The following is a 17,843-nucleotide window of genomic DNA, read 5'->3' as shown; positions in this document are numbered from 1 at the left end:
TTCTCCTTGACTGCATCTCCCCTGAGCAGCCACATCTGCACACCTGAGGATCTCACAGAGCTCCCTTTGCACCTTCCAGCCTAGAGGTGGTAATGGCTCCCCCTTTTGGTAGTTGCTGGGTACTTCATCCACCCTTGGTGTTTCCCTGATCTTTGTGTACCTCAATAAATAATCCCTTTAGGAAGGTCTTTTCAAGTTGAATATCTCGAGGAAATCTCTGTTTTTGTCTGAGTCCCTGCCTAATAGGCTTTTTAAAAGCTATCAAATGGGGAAGCAAATCTTCCTTTTCCTGTCTTGGTGTAATGGAGAGGGTAATGTGAGATCCCATGTGAGAATGTGCTTCAGAAGTGAAAGCATTCAACTGCAGGGTGCCATCGTAGTTACTGCTATGGTGACTATTAATAAAGTCTTAGATATCTTCATAATTCTAAGGCACTTTGGATAGTTTTTAAAAAATATTTATTTATTTAATTTATTTATTTGTTTTTTTGGCTGTGTCAGGTCTTAGTTGTGGCATGTGGGCTTCTCTCTAGTTGTGGTGTGTGGGCTCCAGAGCGTGTGGGCTCTGTAGTTGTGGCATGTGGGCTTAGCTGCCCCGTGGCATGTGGGATCTTAGTTCCCTGACCAGGGATTGAACCCCTCCCCTGCATTGGAAGGCAGATTCTTAACCACTGGACCACCAGGGAAGTCCCTGGACTGTTTTTAATGTTTGATATTTACACAGTAAATTTTTTTTTTTTTTTTTGCGGTATGCCGGCCTCTCACCGCTGTGGCCCCTCTCGCCGTGGAGCACAGGCTCCGGACGCGCAGGCTCAGCGGCCATGGCTCACGGGCCCAGCCATTCCGCGGCATGTGGGATCCTCCCGGACTGGGGCACGAACCCGTGTCCCCTGCATCGGCAGGCGGACTCTCAACCACTGTGCCACCAGGGAAGCCCCCTACACAGTAAATTCTTGGTTAAATCAGGGAGCAGAATGTGGGGAAAGATGGTAAGACCATCTACTTATTTTCAACTACACAGACTATGTTTCTGGGAGATACAGTAGTATCTAGTTTTATTGTCTTTGTTATTAGTGGGAAAAATTTCCAGTTTCTGGTAACAGGTTGGTATATAGCCCTAGTTTTCAGTTTCCTTAAGTTTTCATTTCTGTCTGGGTTCCAAAGGTATTTCTTTGAAAGTTAGAAGATATATTAGGGGTTACTGGCAAGATTTCATTTTAACCTAAAAAACCTTGAAAGCTAAGGGTAAAGTAAACTAAGGGAGATAGAGAACGGATTGCCTGTTTAACTAGGGCAATCACAGAAAGAGTTTCTAATATGGTGACATTTGAGCAGAGATCTGAATGACACAAGGGAGCGAGCCAGGCACATATCTGGGGGAAGGGCATTCCTGGCAGAGGGAACAGCCAGTGCAAAAGCGTGGAGGCAGGACTGTGCTTGAGGAACAGCAAGGAGGTTCATGAGACTGGAGAGGAAGAGTGAGGGATGACAGGAAGAGCTGAAGTCACAGGGAGAACCGGGGGAAAGATCTTGAAGGGTCCTGTAGGCCATTGGAAGGGCTCTGACTGATCCTTACAACGACGGGAGACCTTGGAGGATTTGGGGTGGAAGAGTGACGTGATCAGAATTTTATTTATTTGTTTATTCATTGAAAAATTTTTATTGGAGCTGATTTACAATGTTGTGTTAGTTTCAGGTGCACAGCAAAGTGAATCAGTTATACATATACACATATCCACCCTTTTTAGATTCTTTTCCCATATAGGCCATTACAGAGTGTTGAGTAGAGTTCCCTGTGCTATACAGTAGGTCCTTATTAGTTATCTATTTTACAAGTATATAGTACTGTGTATATATCAGTCCCATAGTGTGTATATATCAGTCCCAATCTCCCAATTTATCCCTCCCCGCCCTTACCCTCTGGTAACCATAAGTTTGTTTTCTACATCTGTCACTCTGCTTCTGTTATGTAAATAAGTTCATTTCAGACTTTCATTTAAAAGACTGTCTTTGGCTGCTGCATAGAAAAAGCTCTGAAGGGGGCAAAGGTAGGGTGAGGGTGACCAGTTGGGAGACTTCTGGGGTAAGTCAGGTAGAGATGATAGTGGTTTGGACTCGAGTTCTTGCAGTGGAGATCATGAGAAATGGTTGGATTCTGGGGATATTTTGAAGGCAGAGGTGGCAGATTTTAATCATGGATTGGAGGCAAGGTATGAAAGAAAGGAGTGAAGCCTGACTCTGCGTTTTGCCCTGATTGGTGGTGGTTGAAGTGTAAATCAATGTCTGTCTAGTTAGGGCAGTAGTTCTCAATCCAGGCAATTTTACTCCCCACAGGACATTTGGCAATGTATGGACATAGTTTTGTCACAACTGGGGTGAGGAGTATGTATTATAGAAATCTAGTAGGCAGAAGCCAGGGATGCTGCTAAACCTCCTACAATGCATAGGACATTCCCCCCACAACAAAGAATTATCTGGCCCCAATGTCAATAGTGCTGAGAAACCCAGAGTTAGGGAGATCACTGCTTCTTTGTTTTCTCAGCCTCTTTCTTCTCTTGGCTTTCTTCTCTCCGCTGCAGGTGGGTTTCTCTGCTGCTTCTTGGACAAGTTAGGAAATGATTGGCCCAGCTGTTCCCCCTGCCTCCTACCAAATGTGGCCTTTAAACTCCCACATCCAAAGTCAACTCACTATACATCGTCTCTTTGTCCCAATTTCACATTATCAGGAGAGACAATTTCATTGGCCCAAGCATTTCCTCTGTTCCAATCAGGCATGTTAAAAGGTGGCCTCACATGGGTCCCTGTCCGCTTAAGAAAGACTGCAGGAAAGATATTCTGGGAAAGAGTGTGGGTTAGATAAGAAAATTAACTGGAGTGTCTATTGTATGAACTTGGAGGACTCAGTCTGATGCTTTGACTCCTGGGGGCCTTGCTTAGCCCACAGAATTGTCCAGCCTTCTGCAATTTTAGCCCATTCCTTTCAAGTAGAAGGAGAGGAGAACCATGGTTAAAGACCTCCTGGGCCATGTTCAGAATCTAGCTGTTTGCTGTGTTTTTCCTTTCCCCTTCTGATTGAATTTGAATCTAGCATATCTCAGAGGAAATCATCTGGAGCAACAAACACTCACAGCTAGTGACTGGCATGAAAAATAATAGCGGGGAGAGAGCATGGAATGCAGTATGCATTTATTGTGACATATGGCTCTCCTGGTTTTTCATTGACTATATTATCCAGGCCAGAACTTGTTTTTAGAGAGAAAGAGGTATTCTGCAGATGGCAGCATATTGGAATCATTGTCAAAAAGAGGAGAGATTATATCAGACTCGTATTGAATCAAACGTTCCGTTAAGAATACGTCTGAGATCATTTTTCCATGCAGTAATGAGCATTTTAATATTTCCAGCCTGCTGTTCCACATGACTAATGCCCTTCTCACAGAGGGATGTCTCTGAGGGCCTCAAAATAATGCTAATACAAACTGTCATAGGAACAGAAGGATGCTGGTGAGGAGAAAGGCAGCCTGGTCTGGCCCAGGGCTGTGCTGGCAGACTCCTGGCATGCGCAGAGCAGGAGACCCTGGTGACCTCAGTGTCTCCTTTGCTCCTCGTGTTCATTGAAAGTACCCACATTTCTGAGACCTTTGAGGCGAGGCTTTGAAAGTCCCTGCACCAGGGCGTAGAACATCTAATAAGTCAGGCATAAAAGGCCATTCACACTTAAAATTTTTTTATTGAAATGTAATTTACATACATTATAATTCACCCTTTTAAAGGGTACAATTCAGTGGTTTTTAATATGTTCACAGAGTTGTGCCTCCACCACCACAATTGATTTTAGAGCATTTTCATTACTCTCAAAAAAACCCCCCAAAAACCAAACATGCTCCTTTCCCCAAAAACTTTAGCCCTAGGCAACCATTAATCTACATTGTCTGTAGATTTGCCCGTTTGGAAGATTTCATATAAATGGTGTCACGCAATATGTAGTATTTTGTGTCTGGCTTCGTTTCATTAGTATAACATTTTCAAGGTTCATTCCTGCCATAGCATGTATCAGCACTTCATTCTTTTTTACGGCTGAATAAATATTCCATTGTATGGACGTATCACATTTTATTTATCCATTCATCAGTTGATGGACATTTGGGTTGTTTCCAGTTTTTGGGGTATGAGTAATACTGCTGTAAGCATTCACATATAGGCCATTTGCACTGTAGCGGCACTAATTAGTTTATCAACTCAAAAAGACAACTGCTCTAGATGTCTGCTATGATTTGCCTGCTTCCCTCTTTGCCCTTTATCTCTGCCCCAGTTAATTACTCTCTCTGTTCTCATAGCATCTTGTATGTTTTTCCATTATTAGTACTTGTCATACTCTAGTGTGATGATTTTCTTATTATCTCACCTATCATCTCTGTGAAAGCAAGGGCCATGTCTTATTCATCTTTCTATCCCCAGCGCCTAGTAATATTAAGTTTACAACTAGTTCTACTTCTTAACTAACTGCTGAATTTCCAGGTACGGCCTTTAAAAACAATGAGTTTTTATATTGGACTCTTAAAAGGAATTTAAGAGTGTCAATTTGACCTAAAATTCCACATCTTTTTCTCTAGTCTCCACAGGTTCTTTTTGGCTAAAGGCGGCTTGAATCTGTCTGTCCTGGTGAATCAGAGGGAGGCACCAAGAGGATTGGGAAAATCAGATTTTTTTTTTTTTGCTTATTTTTATAATGATAAACTATCTTTTTGTGTCTCTCGTTTTATTTTTTCTTTTTGACCTCTGAAGGCAGGGGGAGCATCTAATGGGGATGTTGATTCATTGATGCATTGGGGTAGGTGAATAATAACCATCATACAGTGTGGGCTGCAGTCAAAGGGAGGGCTTCTTGGACCTTGCCGAGGACAATTTTGCTGTCAGTGCCACAGTTGAGCATCTGCTCAGCTGGAGAGGCCATCTTTTGTTTTTTTTTTATAGGAAATGATCAGCTCTCCCTTTAGGACCTCAGGGCTCTGTGTGCTCAATGTGGCTTTTTTCTTTAACATCTTTATTGGAGTATAATTGCTTTACAATGGTGTGTTAGTTTCTGCTTTATAACAAAGTGAATCAGTTATACATATACATATATCCCCATATCTCTTCCCACTTGCGTCTCCCTCCCTCCCGCCTTCCCTATCCCGCCCCTGTAGGTGGTCACAAAGCACCGAGCTGATCTCCCTGTGCAATGTGGCTGCTTCCCACTAGCTATCTATTTTACATTTGGTAGTGTATATATGTCCATGCCACTCTCTCACTTTGTCCCAGCTTACCGTCCCCCCTCCCCGTGTCCTCAAGTCCCTTCTCCAGTAAGTCTGCATCTTTATTCCCGTCTTGCCCCGAGGTTCTTCATGACCTTTTTTTTTTTTTTTTTTAGATTCCATATATATGTGTTAGCATACGGTCATACAGTATTTGTTTTTCTCTTTCTGACTTACTTCACTCTGTATGACAGACTCTAGGTCCATCCACCTCACTACAAATAACTCAATTTCGTTTATTTTTATGGCTGAGTAATATTCCATTGTATATATGTGCCACATCTTCTTTATCCATTCATCTGTCGATGGACACTTAGGTTGCTTCCATGTCCTGGCTATTGTAAATAGAGCTGCAATGAACATTGTGGTACGTGACTCTTTTTGAATTATGGTTTTCTCAGGGTATATGCCCAGTAGTGGGATTTCTGGGTCGTATGGTAATTCTATTTTTAGTTTTTTAAGAAACCTCCATGCTGTTTTCCATAGTGGCTGTATCAATTTACATTCCCACCAACAGTGCAAGAGTGTTCCCTTTTCTCCACACCCTCTCCAGCATTTATTGTTTGTAGGTTTTTTGATGATGGCCATTCTGACTGGTGTGAGATGATATCTCATTGTAGTTTTGATTTGCATTTCTCTAATGATTAATGATGTTGAGCATTCTTTCATGTGTTTGTTGGCCATCTGTATATCTTCTTTGGAGAAATGTCTGTTTAGGTCTTCTGCCCATTTTTGGATTGGGTTGTTTGTTTTTTTGATATTGAGCTACATGAGCTGCTTGTAAATTTTGGAGATTAATCCTTTGTCAGTTGCTTCATTTGCAAATATTTTCTCCCATTCTGAGGGTTGTCTTTTCGTCTTGTTTATGGTTTCCTTTGCTGTGCAAAAGCTTTTAAGTTTCATTAAGTCCCATTTGTTTATTTTTGTTTTTATCTCCATTTCTCTAGGAGGTGGGTCAAAAAGGATCTTGCTGTGATTTATGTCATAGAGTGTTCTGCCTATGTTTTCCTCTAAGAGTTTGATAGTGTGTGGCCTTACATTTAGGTCTTTAATGCATTTTGAGTTTATTTTTGTGTATGGCGTTAGGGAGTGTTCTAATTTCATTCTTTTACTTGTAGCTGTCCAGTTTTCCCAGCTCCAGTTATTGAAGAGGCTGCCTTTTCTCCACTGTATATTCTTGCCTCCTTTATCAAAGATAATGTGACCATATGTGCGTGGATTTATCTCTGGGCTTTCTCTCCTGTTCCATTGATCTATATTTCTGTTTCTGCGCCAGTACCATACTGTCTTGATTACTGTAGCTTTGTAGTATGGTCTGAAGTCAGGGAGCCTGATTCCTCCAGCTCCATTTTTCTTTCTCAAGATTGTTTTGGCTATTCAGGGTATTTTGTGTTTCCATACAAATTGTGAATTTTTTTGTTCTAGTTCTGTGAAAAATGCCAGTGCTAGTTTGATAGGGATTGCATTGAATCTGTAGATTGCTTTGGGTAGTAGAGTCATTTTCACAGTGTTGATTCTTCCAATCCAAGAACATGGTATATCTCTCCATCTATTTGTATCATCTTTAATTTCTTTCATCAGTGTCTTGTAATTTTCTGCATACAGGTCTTTTGTCTCCTTAGGTAGGTTTATTCTTAGGTATTTGATTCTTTTTGTTGCAGTGGTAAATGGGAGTGTTTTCTTAATTTCACTTTCAAATTTTTCATCATTAGTGTATAGGGGTGCAAGAGATTACTATGCATTAATTTTGCATCCTGCTACTTTACCAGATTCATTGATTAGCTCTAGTAGTTTTCTGGTAGCATCTTTAGGATTCTCTATGTATAGTATCATGTCATCTGCAAACAGTGACAGCTTTACTTCTTCTTTTCCAATTTGGATTCCTTTTATTTCTTTTTCTTCTCTGATTGTTGTGGCTAAAACTTCCAAAACTATGTTGAATAATAGTGGTTAGTGGGCAACCTTGTCTTGTTCCTGATCTTAGTGGAGATGGTTTCAGTTTTTCACCATTGAGGACGATGTTGGCTGTGGGTTTGTCATATATGGCCTTTTCAATGTGGCTTTTGAAGGTGGTGCAGTCCCTCATGGCCAAGTGACAAAGGTCACAACGACAGAACTGAATTCTCTGACACGTTGGCTTCTGGACTGTCATGGCCAAGGCTGCCACTCCCCACTGTTAGGTCACTGTATCCCTCAGTGCTCCTGAGTCCCTGCAATAATGGGAGAACCTGGCGGGTTTGGAGTAGAGGAGTGACGTGGTCAGCCCTCCATGTGAAAGGCTCTTTTGGCTGCTGTGTGTAAAAGGTTCTGAGGGGGGCAAGGGTAGAGTGAGGGTGACCAGTTTGTAATTTTGTGGTAATTTGGGGAGAGGTGATGGTGGCTTGGACTAGGGTTGTCTCAGTGGAGGTCATGAGAAATGGTTGGATTTGGGGGCTATTTTGAAGGCAGAGGTGGCAGATTTTAATCATGGATTGGATGCAGGTTATGAATGAAAAGAGTTAAGGATGACTCTGGGTTTTGCCCTGAGAAATGGAGGATATATAAATGTCTCGTTAGGACAATAGTTGTCACCCTTACATACCCTCTCAGAGTGCCTACCACCTGTTTTGAGTCTGCTTGTTTGCTGGCTGTGGCCTCGGTGGTGTCCATGGTCCTGGACCAACAAGAGTGTGTTTCAGCTCTGTGTTCACAGTGCCAAGCACAGGGCTGGACACTCTGTAGGTGACCGTTTTTGACTGGGCCACTTCCTGGCATCCCTTTAGGGCTTGCTGAGGACATAGGTACAAGTGGGAAGGGCTCTCTGGGTGTGGAAGCAAAGTATGTATGAGTGTAGAATGAGACTAGAGACCTTGGCACATTTTTGCTTAGAGAGGGGCAATCCTGGAATTCAAACTTTTTCTGGTGAGCTGAATGGTCTTTTAGTTGGATGATATCTCTCCATCTATTCTTGGGGAGCTAGACATTTGCATAGGGCTTCTAAGAAGATTTCTAGCTCTGAACTTTTAGGAAAGTTATGGGCTTCAAAATTATTTTCCTCTCCTGATCTGAAATTGCCTCAGCTTGTTGAAGGTACCTTAAAGAACCTGTTTGTTTCCGTCCGAATAGTAGATCTTTGGGCGTGTGTTGCAGTTGGTACTTTTTCCAAGTGCTTTTAAAGAATTCTTTCATGAGACACACACAACCCCATGGGGCTGAGACCATGTCTTATCCTTCCATAATCCTGACTGCTAACATGACGCTGCCTACCTGGAAGATACTCATTAGGTCTAACTGCAGTGAGTATGTGGCAAGGATTTTCTTTTCCTTTTCACAAATAAAGCAATGAGGACTAGAGAGGTGATAGCTATTTAGAGACAAATATATGTTTTCTTTATCTTTTTTCACCATATCATCCATCTCTAGTCACCTTGCTGATAATTTGTGTTGATGACATGTGACTGCTTCAAATAGTTGGTATATTCTGGAAATAAATCCATTCTTGTCTTTTCTTTGGGCTTACTCTTTGGATTTCCTTTGCCTTCCCATTCTACTGTATGCCATTTGAGAATGAATAGCCAGGTAATCAAATCAGTGAGGCATCTGTATAAAACAAAACAAAAACCCCAAATAAATAAGGGTGATGTTCATCTGCAGGTTTTGAGAGAGTCCCACAACAGAGTGCTAACGTACTGAGTGACGTTGAGTTCCAAGGCTCAGAAGGCCCATCCTTCGATTCCATAGCAGCACCAAGGGGCATTTTAAATGCATGGAACATTAGGAATGACTAATGTGGACTTTCCCCTCTCCTCTAAGTAATCACTACTGATACCATTCACCCTGCATTTAATCAAATCCAGTCGAGGAGGCGTTGTGCATCTCTTCTGATGTTTGCTTATCTTTCTGCTCCCAAAGACTGTAAGCCTCATGAAGTCATGTCTTCTATGTCTGTACAACTCTCACAGTGCCTCTCATGGACTGGAACCCAAAGAACAGCTGATTTTAAACATTTATATCCATTGGATATTTCCACTGGAATAGTCCACCTTCAGTTTCAAGCTCAGTATGAGTTAACTTAGTCCCCTCTTTGTTCTAAAAAGGATTTAAATCTGCTTACATGGATGTCATATGGCAGGAAAACAGATTAGAGAATGGTAGGATGAAATAAAAAAAACAAGGATAGGGCCATAAAGTGGAGCCCCCATGAGGCACACGTGCTATTTTTAGACCACAGATTTGGTTTTACAAGACTAAATAGGAAACCCTCCTGGTTACACAGTTCATTGTCCGCATGATAAAAGCAACCCAGCCTCTCAGGAGGAGCACAGCCACTGGCCCCTAAGAGTCTAAAAGAGTTTCTTAAAGGCTGTTCATGAAATTCACAGCTCTCTGCTGTCCTGGACTCTCCACGGGGTAGATTTTCAAACAGAGTGAGTGGGTTGAATAGACTGAACAGCTTTCAACCAATCCTTTATAAATTTTATTTCTCTCAGCTGAGCTTTTGTTCAAATGCAGTTTATTTTTAAGAGAACATAGTCATCTTGCTCCCAAACTAACTCTTCCTCTGCTTCTCTTTTTTCTGAAAGAAAACTATAGTTGTATAGCCACATCAGTCTGTATGACTATAGTTGTATAAAACTCCTTTGTTTCTTCCCATATCCAACCAGTTATCTTTCTTCTTTTCTTCTCTCCTTCCTCCCCGCTCCCTTCTTTCCTTCATCACTTAGTATGTACCAGAGGCTGACTGTGCATATGAAGGCATGATATTACATATATGTAACAATTGACAAGAGGACTGACCAATCAGAAAGAATATCAGCTTTGACATAGGAACAAGGTTCTAAAAGCCTTATCCTGTGTCAGGCATAAACTCTTTGGTTGCTAACTGGGGAGGGGTGTAGTTTTGGAAAATTCCAGGAGGGTGCTGGGATGGTGGGGTAGGCATGGGGATGAATGGGTGGTGGTTTCAAGTAAGGGACTACTTTTAACTCATAAGTATAAAAGTGTTTCAGTATACTAATAGCTGATACAGCTGCACTGGTGGATGCTGATGCATATCATCCCTGGGTATATGTGGTCACAAAGACGACTCAGCCATGGTTCGTATCCCAAAGAACACTGGTGTTCACTGTTTTCAGAATGTGTTTTAGGAATATCCTTTCCTCTTTCTGTCTGTTGCCATACCTGTAGTTTGGACCCTTTCTATCTCAGGCCTGATTAATTATAATTACCTCTTAACTGGTCTTCTAAGTTTCAATTTCTTTATTCTTTTATTTTCCCTCTTTCCAATGTTTCAAGTATGTGCTGCCAGAGAAATTTTCCTAAAATTTACTGCTTCTATCATGCTAGTACTTTCTACTACAAAACTGTCCATGGCTTTTCTCTTCTTTCTAGGATAATATTCACACTCTTTAGCTGGGCATTCACAGCCTTCTATTTACTGTGTCAAGGTGTATGATGTCATAGAAGGACAAGCTGTGGTCCTCCCTGCTCGTAAGTAGCTTAAAATGGGCAGTGAAGGTATGTTTGTAATGATTATTTATTCATTTTAAAAATATTTATTTTGGTTGCACCGGCTCTTAGTTGCGGCACGTGGGCTCCTTTGTTGTGGCAGGTGGGCTCCTTAGTTGCGGCATGCGGGCTCCTTAGTTGTGGCCTGTGAACTCTTAGTTGTGGCATACATGTGGGACCGAGTTCCCTGACCCAGGGATCGAACCTGGGCCCCCTGGATTGGGAGCACGGAGTCTTATCCACTGTGCCACCAAGGGAAGTCCCTCTAAGGATTATTATGCAGTAAAAGTGAATGTGGGAAACAGGTAGGTGATGGGGTGTGAGGTGGAGTAGGCTGACACCACTAACAGGATTGGACAGTCAAGAAATAAAGTCCCCTCAAGTCTGACTTCTCTCGGGAAGCCAAGAACAATAGATTCCTGGGTATAGGCCCCTGATTTCTAGGTCATTGATCCTGGGATGGACGAGGGGGGTTTGTCAACTTCAAAATAAAACTTTTTATAATTTCTGAGATGCAAATCCAGGGTGCAAAGCCTTTTCAAAGTTTAAGACCCTGAATAAATTCCAAACAGGACAGTGCAAGTACATTCAAGATTCACTTTCACACATCTTACCACCTCCCTCATAATTTTACCCTCAGCTCTCAGTGGACATTTGGCAGTCCTGGGCCTGATTAGATTCACAGGATAAGCCCTGCAGGGAGAGTCCAGGGTCCTTTCTCTGAGCTTTTTAAGAAAAAGCTTGGCTCAGCAGTCCCTGGACTTAGACGAAGAGAAACTGTTCCTACCTACCATGTACTGAGAACTTAAAATAACCTTATTGGGTACTCTAAGTTCGGCATTTTACTAACATTTTCATGCACAATCTCATTTAATCTTCACCATTATTTTGTAAGGTAAGGTAGGTATTATAAGTAAACTGAGGTCCAAGGCTAATTTATCTAAGATCACCCAGAGGATATATCCTTAGCCAAGATTGTAGGGCTATCAGAGTTTAGGTTCCTTCCACTCTATCATTTTGTCCTTCTAGAGTTAATACAGATTTCCTCCACTCTCCGAAAGTAGAGCATTCGTACAAAAGCTTTCATAATCAGAAATGGCGTAATGTGAAGAAGCAGTGACCTTAAGGTACAGCTTGCTAACGAATGCACAGATAAAGCATAGCTGCTCACAGATGCAGTTCATAGCTATGGTGGCTTGATGCTGAGATGCTGAGTGTAGTTCCCAGGGAAGGAGCTCAGTGGTACCACTCTCGCTGTTGGGCACACCACTTTGTTTGCAAAACAAACAGTGAACACTATTTTTGCTTTCACCCTTTTACATTGTTAAAGTTAAAATCATCTGGCTTTCTTTTGGTTAGTGAAAACAGATACTAACGTAGGTGTCTTGTAAAAGCCAAGTGGTATAAAGAGAACTTTTTAAAAGTGGGGGATTGGGATTGACATATATACACTACTGTGTATAAAATAGCTAACTAATGAGAACTGACTGTATAGCACAGGGAACTCTACTCAACACTCTGTAATGGCCTATATGGGAAAAGCATCTAAAAAAAGAGTGGATGTATGTACATGTATAACTGATTCACTTTGCTGTACACCTGAAACTAATACAATATTATAAATCAACTCTACTCCAATAAAAAAAAAGTGGGGGTGTGTACCTGTGCTCTCTGGGAGTATAGGCAGGACAAGGATTGCAGATGTGTTTTATCTGGCACTTCATAAATGAGACTTTTAAGACCCTAAGGTCCACTGCTATTTCCCTTTATTGATAAAGGCATTTGACAGTTCATCTGCCCTGGGGGACAAGGATACCTTCTTTCTTAGACAGAAATGCCTTTATTTCATGACTGAGTGACCACAGTGAGACTGTCTCAAGTCATCAGTCATATACTTCTACATTAACTTCAGTGCCTTTTTTGGTTTTAGACATTGAAGGTCCTTTTAGAGAGGGCATTATCCCTACTATTAGCCCTGGCTTCCTGCAGTCATATGTGCTACTTCTGTTTGGATTTTGATTTGAGTTGTTGTGAGGGTTAAATAAGATAGTACATGTAAAGTGCTTAGTACAGTTACTGGCTGATTTTAGGAGCTCAATAAATTGTAGCTACCATAATGATTCTTACTGAGTTGAGAATATTTCATAATCACAAAATGAGCCCTCAATCCACATTAGTTCTTCAAATGAGGACTGGTCACCTGGCAAGACTCTAAGGAGATGAAGTACAGATCAGCTAAGTTTTCAAACAGGAAAGGAGTAAGGAAGGGCCTGACATATGTGATGACATACTTAGAGAATGTCCGGAGCTTCCAGGGAGATTAGCTAAGGCAGGGACCAGAAAATTAGGAGCCGTGGGTCAAATCCAGCCCCTTGCCTGTTTTTGTATGACCTGAGAGTTAAGAATGCTTTTTTTAAGTTCTAGATGGTTGAAAAAAATCTAAAGAATAATGATGTTACATGATGCATGAAAATAATATGAAATGAAAAATTCAGGGTCCATAATTAAGTTTCATTGGCACACAGCCACGCCCATTTGTGTAAGCACTGTCAATAGCTGCTTTTGCTCTGTAATGGCAGAGTTGAGTAGCAGTGACAGAGACTACATGGCTTTCAGTGCTGAAAATATTTACCATCTAGTCCTTTATAGTAAAAGTCTGACTTGGTCTAAGGTAGAGTGATTTAAAAAAATGTGGTGAGGGAAAACTCAGTGCATAAAGCTTCCAAGGGGAGGCCCTGGTGACTCGGACTATGAAATTAGATTCTGTCTAGTTCAGTAAATAGTTACAGGATGCTCCTTATGTGAAAGATATTGCTCTGGGTACAAAGAATTATTCTCTTCTTTTAGAAACATCACAATATTATTAATTCATGAAGTTGTGGGCAGGAATGTGGAGTCACCTAGACTTGGTTCAAATCCTGGCTCCATCATTTACTAGCTGTATGCTCTGCTGGATATCTTCTGTTTGCCTCTCTAGATCCACTGTCCTCTCTTTGTTGCCTTGTTTTGTGCCTGGCGAGGCTGACTCATGGATTTTGCATGTGAGCTCCTTGCCATTCAGATTCCTGATGGATTTGGCCCATGGGAGGTATGTGCAGGAAAGCAGAGGACAGGAGGAGAGGGAGTCAAGATATTTATTCTCCTGCTTCTCTCCTTGCCAGTTTGCTGTGGTTGGCGGCATGCTTCTCCTGAAGGCCATAGCTCCTGTCGGAAGATCTTTTCCATACAACTGGGCACTTACTGGTGACTAATCCCTCCTCTTTTCCTTGAGCTTAGGGTTGTAATAATCTCCAATGTCAGTAGCTTTAGGCTGTTGCAATAGTCCTTTCTCTGGTTCTTAAACATTACCCAAGCATTTATAAACAGGTCAAGTGAGCTTCAGCTTCCTCATCTGTAAAATTACGATATCATATGAGTTATTGTGATCACAGAATATATAAGCTCCTAGCAGAGTGTCTGGGCAGGCAGTAGGGGCTCAATAAATGCTGTTTTTCTTCTGCTTTCTTTAAGAGCTTATGGTTTCTTAAGGAAGACAAGTCAAAAGGCTAGAGAAAGGTTTAAACCAAATTAGTCCTTTAGGAGTTATTAGGAAAGAACAAATTTGTAAAATAATTTGTAAGTAAGACTAGCAGGATCTGGATGTGTAGGGTAAGGGAGAGAGAGGGATTAGGTAGGGATAAATTTGAGTTATTTGCTAGGGTTATTGTGTGGATGGTGACCTCACCACTGGAGCTAGAAAAGGCAGGAGTTCCCATATTAGACAAGAGGACGGTGAGTTCCGTTAGGGCAAGTAAAATTTGAAATGCCTGTGGGATGACCAGGTGACGATGTTATGTAGGAAGTTGGCTGGGAGGCATTGGACAAGGGTACAGGCAGGAGAGGAGTGTTTGAGAGTCATCACTGCACAGGGAAATAATTAGGAGAGTCAAAGAGTGGGTTTGGTGGGAAGACAAGAGGCTCTAATGGCGAAAGGACTAGACTAGAAGTCAAATGACCTCACTTCTCAACTTGGTTTACCACTCACTAGCTGTTTAACCTTGGAGACATTATTTAACTATGTTGAGATTCTGTTTTCTCAGCAAATATAAAATGAGGTGGTATCTATGATGCTATAGGACTTGCAGTCTAACTGGGAGACAACCCGTGAATAAGCAGAGGTTAGTGATTATATTCTCAGGTGCTATATAGATTAAAGCCCCCATGGTCTTCCTAATTCATGGCTATTGTTTAGTGAGAAGAAGATACAGGAGAATCATCTAAGACACAGTTTCATGGAATAATAATAATAATAGCGACAACAACAACAACTAACTTAAAAAAACCAAATTTATTTATTTATTTTTGGCGACGTTGGGTCTTTGTTGCTGCACGCGGGCTTTCTCTTGCTATTCTTCATTGCAGTGGGCGTGCTTCTCCTTGCGGAGCACAGGCTCTAGGTGCGCGGGCTTCAGTAAGTGTGGCACAAGGGTTCAGTAGTTGTGGATCGCGGGCTGTAGAGCACAGGCTCTAGAGTGCAGGCTCAGTAGTTGTGGTACACGGGCTTAGTTGCTCTGCCGGCTGTGGGATCTTCCCGGGCCAGGGATTGAACCCGTGTCCCCTGCATTGGCAGGCTGATTCTTGACCACTGTGCCACCAGGGAAGTCCCAACAACAACTAACATTCAGTGCTTACTGTGTGCCTGAAACTGTGTGCCCATACTGTGTTCTATGGGCCAAACAAGTATTAACATTTAATGTTGACAACAACCCTATGAAGTAGGGGGTGATTAGGAGCCTCCATTTTACAGATGAAGAAAAGAAGGCAATAAAAAGGTTAAACATCTCGCTCAAAGTCATAAAGGTAGTAGAGATTCAAACCCAAGCTGCTGGGCTCCAAATCCCAAGCATTTAATCCCAACTATCTATTCATAGTGAAAACTGTGAGCTCCAGGGAAATAAGAGTCAGTGGAACTGACAGTGGAACTAATAATGATTTTAGGTTATTACTAGTAATAATTTTACATTAACCATAATTTTAAGAGAGGCAGAGTCAGGAAACAGACTTTTAGTCAGTTATGATATATTTACTAGTTGTAGGAATCTTGGTTGCTGACTAGGATTTTCATTACATCTGCAGATATTGAATATACTTTTGATCAGTATATTTTGGTAAGAAATTTAAAAAATAACATGAACACACACACTATATAGATGATATATTTACATATATTAATATAAATTTGGTCTTTTGTTCACCTTACCTCCTTGCCCACCCTGCCTCCAAGAATTACCTTTTCTGAGTTGTGCTTGGCTGTGTTACTATCAGTTACAAAGAAGGTAGGTGAAAATAGATGAAACTTATTCTTATGAGTGTTGTAAGGATACTGTTGACATCATTGCTTATTTACATTCTATAATGCCTCTTTTTTTGAGGATTCCCCAGGTAAAATTCTCTTGTGGTCTTGTTAATATTAATTATAGTTCCTATAGCAATCACTTTGATTTTTCATAGAGACCCTGTGAAAAAGAAAATGATCAAGATTTTCTTTTCACTTTGGGCCCTTGAATGTTTCAGAGCCAAATCTGTGGCCATTGGGAGCATAAGTGCTATGCATTTTAAGCTTTATTCCTGGTCCCACTTTATGATCCTCTGTTTGTTTGTTTTTTTAAAGTATACTAAAATAAGGTTATTTACTTAAAAATGATACACTGGATGTAATCTATATATAGAACAAAGCAATTAATGGTAAACTTAATAAGGCACCTTTTAAACCAGATGCTGTACAAAATACATTTAGTGTGTTACATATCAAAGATGAATCTATATTTTTGGTGTTTTACAAATGCATAATAAAACTGCTTGTTTTTAACCTTCTTTCAGCATATATGTACAACTTTCCTAATTAAGCTATAATGATACTTTCATTTTATACAATATATACTACACTCTAGTTTTTAAATGGGCAAGGACAACAGTCACTAAAAGGGCTTAAATAATTCCATTGAAAGCATAGTACAGAGCACAAGCTAAAATTACAATATATTTAATCCTTTGCAAAAGCAGTATTCACATACCTTCCTTATAGGATGATTACACATAGCTTCATGTGATGCTGCCCTAGATTTAATCTGCTCTTTATGAATGTATCAGCTCTCTTCAGTTTTCACTGTGACTCTCATAATAGCACTGAGGCAGGAAGATGAACTGCTACACTGCTATTTTAACATCTGACCCAAGCAAATAATAAATATTACCACTTTTAAACAGTACCTCTGTTTGTTTTTATTTTTTTTAACCTGCTTTTATTTTATGGCATCTTGTTGAAATTTATGTAACCATAATCAGAAACAAGGCAGAATTTAAATAATTATATGTATGCATGTAAACCCACTCGCATATACACATTCATATACATAGTACATTTTGGACTCTCCAGGAGGCTGGTGGTGGCTTGCCAGCAAAGGGACTATTAAGGTCCTATAACTACTCAGCATACTTGCTGATAACAAGGAGGTCATTAAAAAGAATCTGATAATCATAACCATTAATTTACCATTCCTTTGATGAGTGTTGGTTGCACTTAACGACTCACTGAAGATCAAGTCACACTGCCTTTCAGCAGTAATATGAGTTTAATAAGCATTATTGTGATGATATCAATGAGTAAACAATCATCTTCATAATGATAACAATTTGGTCCAGGCAGGAGGGAAAATAATCCTGACTGGGATTGCTTGACTGTGACAGGAAATGGAAAGACAGAAGCTGGTAGAGGGAAAGAAAGTGCTGGTGTGGTCAAAAATATCAAAGAAATGAGCTTAAGAGACATGGAGTTGGGGTCGGGGTGGGATTGTATGTGCAGAATTGAAGGACATTGTATCATGAGCTTGGTTCAGAGCAAGGAGTGAGGGAGGCATTACACTGGAGCGTGAAGAGTATGGGCGCTTGAGTAGCATTGCCTGCTTTGTTGCTTACTTGCTGTGTGACCTTGGGCAAGTCACCTGACCTCTGTGTGTCTCAGTTCCTCATCTGGAAAAGCATGCATAGAAAGTTCCTACCCAATGGGGTTGTTGAGAGATTAAA

The sequence above is a fragment of the Mesoplodon mirus genome (genome assembly GCF_964341445.2).
Source record: "Mesoplodon mirus genome assembly, chromosome: 2".
Lineage (NCBI taxonomy): Eukaryota > Metazoa > Chordata > Mammalia > Artiodactyla > Ziphiidae > Mesoplodon > Mesoplodon mirus.
This window is presented reverse-complemented; position numbering follows the sequence as displayed.